Source organism: Camelus ferus, chromosome 14, assembly GCF_009834535.1.
Source record: "Camelus ferus isolate YT-003-E chromosome 14, BCGSAC_Cfer_1.0, whole genome shotgun sequence".
Lineage (NCBI taxonomy): Eukaryota > Metazoa > Chordata > Mammalia > Artiodactyla > Camelidae > Camelus > Camelus ferus.
The window spans coordinates 45,250,795-45,255,351 of NC_045709.1; positions in this window are offsets into that span (position 1 = coordinate 45,250,795).

Genomic DNA, 4,557 nt, shown 5'->3' on the forward strand with positions numbered 1-4,557 from the left:
TCAGAGAAAACCACAATGAGATGTCACTTCACACCCCTTAGATGGGCTATTATCAAAAAGACAAGAGACAAGTGCTGACAAGGATGTGGAGAAGAGGGAAACCTTGCACATTAGTGGGAATGTACATTGGTGCAGCCACTATAGAGAACAGTATAAAAGGTCCTCAAAAACTGAAAAATAGAACAACCATATGATCCAGCAATTCCACTTCTGGATATATATCCAAAGGAAATAAAATCACTATTTCGAAAGGAAATCTGCACCTCTATTGCGCATTATTTAAAAAAGCCAAAACATGGCAGCAACCTAAGAGTGCCTATCAATGGATGAATGGATAAAGGAAATGTGATATATATATACAATGGAATATTTTTCAGCCGTAAGAAGAAGAAAATCCTGCCATTTGCATCAACATAGATAAAATTTGAGGGTACATGCTAAGTAAATATGTCAGACAGAGAAAAACAAATACTATATGATCTCGGTTATATATGAAACATAAAAACAAACAGACACAAACGAACAGGGAACAAATTGGTGTTTACCAGGGCAGGTGGTGGGGGTGAGGGAAAGGTTGAAGGTACTCAAAGGGTACAAATTTTCAGTGACAAGTTGAATAATTTCTGGGTGTGTGATATATAGCATAACAATGCCGTATTGTATATTTGACAGTTGCTAAGAAAATAGATCTTAAAAGTTCTCATTACACACACACACAAATATAACTATGTGAGGGGAAAGGTATGTCAACTCACTTTATTGTGGTAATCACTTTGCAATATATACATATATGAAATCACTATGTTGTACAGTTTAAACTTACACAATATGTCAATTACATCTCAATAAAGCTGGAGGTTTGTTTATTTAGTGGGGGATTGATACAGCAGAAAGGAAGAGAAAAAGCATTAGATATTAAAGAAGCATTCTAGGTGAAAACTAGAGAGCAGATTGGGCATATATTTTTTTGCTTTTTAGAATGACATAGGAACAAAGAAACAAGTTATCGCTTGACAATTAAGAAGCTTACAGGTGTTATCATCTGCAATAGCCTTCCCAAGAGAAAAGCATTTTAAGTCAGATTTGAAGATAGTAATAAACTTGAGTTGGTAGAGTTAGATATACAGAATGGGTGAGACCAAAATCTGAGTTGATAGGGATCACTTGAGGAGAAGCACAGACAATTAGGATTGAGCAGTCATCTGTTGGACAAGACTACTGAACAAATTAGAGTAGGACAGATATTAGTGAATAAACAGAAGTAATTTAGTTGGGGTGGATTTATGAGAAAAGGAACAAGACGAATGCTTAGATATTAGACAAACATACTAGATGAAGAACTAGAAAGGAGATTCTGTTTAGTAGACAGAATAAATGGTTTACCAAAGAAATATTGAACGCTTATTCTAATTATTTACCTAGTACCTTATAGTACATATAATACATATAACACGATTGCCAAAATCTAACTGACTTTTAATTCTTCAGCATTATTGAAACAGAATGCAGGGCTCAAAAACTCACAAATTTATAATAAAATAATTTATGACAAAGTTGGTACTGCAGTGCAGTTTGGAAAGGATACGTTTTCAGTCAATGAGGCTCTGTCACCCAGCTAGCCATTTTTTTAAAGGTATAAATTTTGATCTTTCACTTCATAGACAAAAACAATTTCCAATGGATTGTAGGTTTACAACTGAAAAGTGAAATAGTAAAGTTTCCAGAAGGTAGCCGATAATAATATCTAAACCTATGGAGCAGGCAGATATTTTGTTAAAGTGATGCAGAGTCAGTAATTATAAGAAAAACAATAAATTTTACCACATTAATGGTAGGAACAACTGTTCATCAAAAACTGCCAGTACAAAAATGAAAAGACAACACATATTGTGTGATAAAACTTTTGCAAACCATATATCTGGTGAAGATTTCACAATATTTAAAGAACTCTTCTAAATAAATAAGAAAAAGCCCACTCAAGATAAGAAAAAAATGAGGAAAAAACTCAACCAAGCACTTCACAACAGGGGATATCTAAATGGGCAATAAATTTTAGAAAATGTACTCAGCTTCATCAGTCACCAGGGAAAAGAAAAACCTCAAACTAAAACCTAAAATTGACACCACCTCATCCCCAATAGAATACAAAAGATAAAAAAGAGTAAAATGGTAAGTACTGGTGTGTATAGAGAGAAAATCAAACTCATATGTTCTTTGTGGGGAAGTAAATTGGTATAAGCCCTTTGTCAAACTGTTTAGCTGAATCTACTAAAACTAAACATACTAAATCCTTGACCTGGTAATTCTGCTCCTTAGTATATACCAAATAAAAATGTGTCCCAAGTAGGGAGGGTATAGCTCAAGTGGTAGAGCACATGCTTAGCATACACAAGGTCTTGGGTTCAATCCCAGTACCCTCTCTAAAAAAATAAATAAATAAACCTAATTACTTCCCCCGCCAAAAACATGTAAAAAAAAATTAAAAAAAAAAAGAATTGTGTCCCAAAGTTGACCAAATATAGATATAAGACTTTTACAGAACTATTAAAAATAGCCAAATATTTTTATGGAATGGTGCAAATATACTTCAATATTGGAGTGCATAATTATGGTACAGCATATTCATTCAATGAATAAATAAACTGTATAGCAGTGAGAGTGAACAAACTACAATTATATGCAATAGTATGGATAAGTTTCACAAATAAACTGTTTAGCAAACTAAGACCGTCATAAAAGAGCAAAGCTGTATAATTTCCTTTATCTGAAGTAAGAGAGAGAGAGAGAGGCAGAATATATGTAAGGAGGCAGAAATTACGTTAGTGATTATCTTTGATGGACTGTAGTCTTGGATGGGAACAGGGAATTTCTAGTTGAGGTCAGTGTTCTGTTTCTTTATCTGATTCCTGTTTAAGTGGATGTGTTTACAAGGGCAAATTCATCAAACTCCATAGTTATGAATTGTGCACTTTTCTATATGTATGTTTCACTTGAATAAAAATGTTTGAAAGAGAATCCTTATTGGGAATGGCCACGGACATAAATCCCCAGGATTGCTGATAAAAACTCTTGTTTTACAAGTTCTGTAATCCATGATTTATTTTTTTCTTTTTCATTTTTAAATTTAAGTCATTCAAAGACAAATTTTGCTTGATGTTTTAGTTAAAATAAATGAGTTTGAAGTCATATCTGTCCAAGATAATCATATGAAAAGGAAGCAGACCAGAGGATAATTTAGGATATATTTGAAGGGTAGTGAGTAGACTGGTATGATTAACTCATGAGTTCCAGAAAGAAAGACTGCAAGTGATGAAGTAATAAAATTGGAAATATAATTTGGTTTCAAGTGATGGAAAGAGAAAGGTAATTTAGATTCAAGTAATTTAGATCTTTGAATGCTATGCTAAAGAATTTGACTGTATTTTATAGATAATAAGGCTCATAGAAGGTTTTTGAAAAGGAAAATGACAGAATTTTACCTGTTTTTATGAAGATAACTCATATGATAGAAAAACAGATTAAAAAGATTAGAATCCAGTGACCTGGAGATTAATAACCTGAACCAAGATAATAAAAAGAAGAAACTTTAGAAGAGAAAGACAGAGAATTTTGAAAAATGTAGTATTGAGAGAATGAACAGAATTAGTAGGTGATTAGATGTGGGAAATGGAAAAGAGATGCTTGAGGTAATAGTAATTTTAATATTTCTAGTCTGTGAAAAAAAGTGAGTAAAGATATTCATTAGCAAAAATAATAAATAGAAAAGGAGCACTGTTATAGAGAGACTAATGAATTCATCTTAGAATATTAGAGTCTGGTATAATGGAGTTTGGTATAAAGCCAGTATGAATTGGCAATGAAGAGCTGGGGTTTGAAAGGCAGGTTTAGATGAAGACGTGTATTTGGTAGTTTTGGTACAAAGGTCATCTTTGAAACGATAGAAATGATTTCTCAGAATCTACCTGTCAGACTGAATCTTTATTACCATTGTCTTTTATTGTGTTGATATAACTTGTTTTAGCCAACTTTATGTGTTATGTTTTCTCTATATAAAAGCAGAATTTCATATTTATTTGTATATTCTTCCACACGACCCAACATGGTGTTGAGCCTAGACTGGTCATTTACTAGTAATGTTTTGGTGATTTGACCTTTTGGGTATCTGATAGATTCATGCTTCTATATTCATTATGAATTTTATAACTTTCAAATATTAAAACTATTAAAAAAAATCACTCAGCTTTAACATATATGTAACACAACAATTTATATTACATAATTTATTTTTGTAATAGTAAATATTTTGACAATAGCTTTAAAAAATTAATTAGATCCTACAGTCAAATTATTTTTTTATATCAATATGAGGGATACTAGTTAATTTATGCCTTCATTGTTCCCCACAAGGATTATTGCATTAGCCTCCAAATCTGTCTCCCTTTTTACTTTCTGATTCTACATTTCCTTTTCCACTCTGTAGCCAATAATCTGTCTGTAATTTGTACTGCTGCTTCAGTATGGCTTTTAAGAATTTTCTCCAGACATTCTTGTGATCAT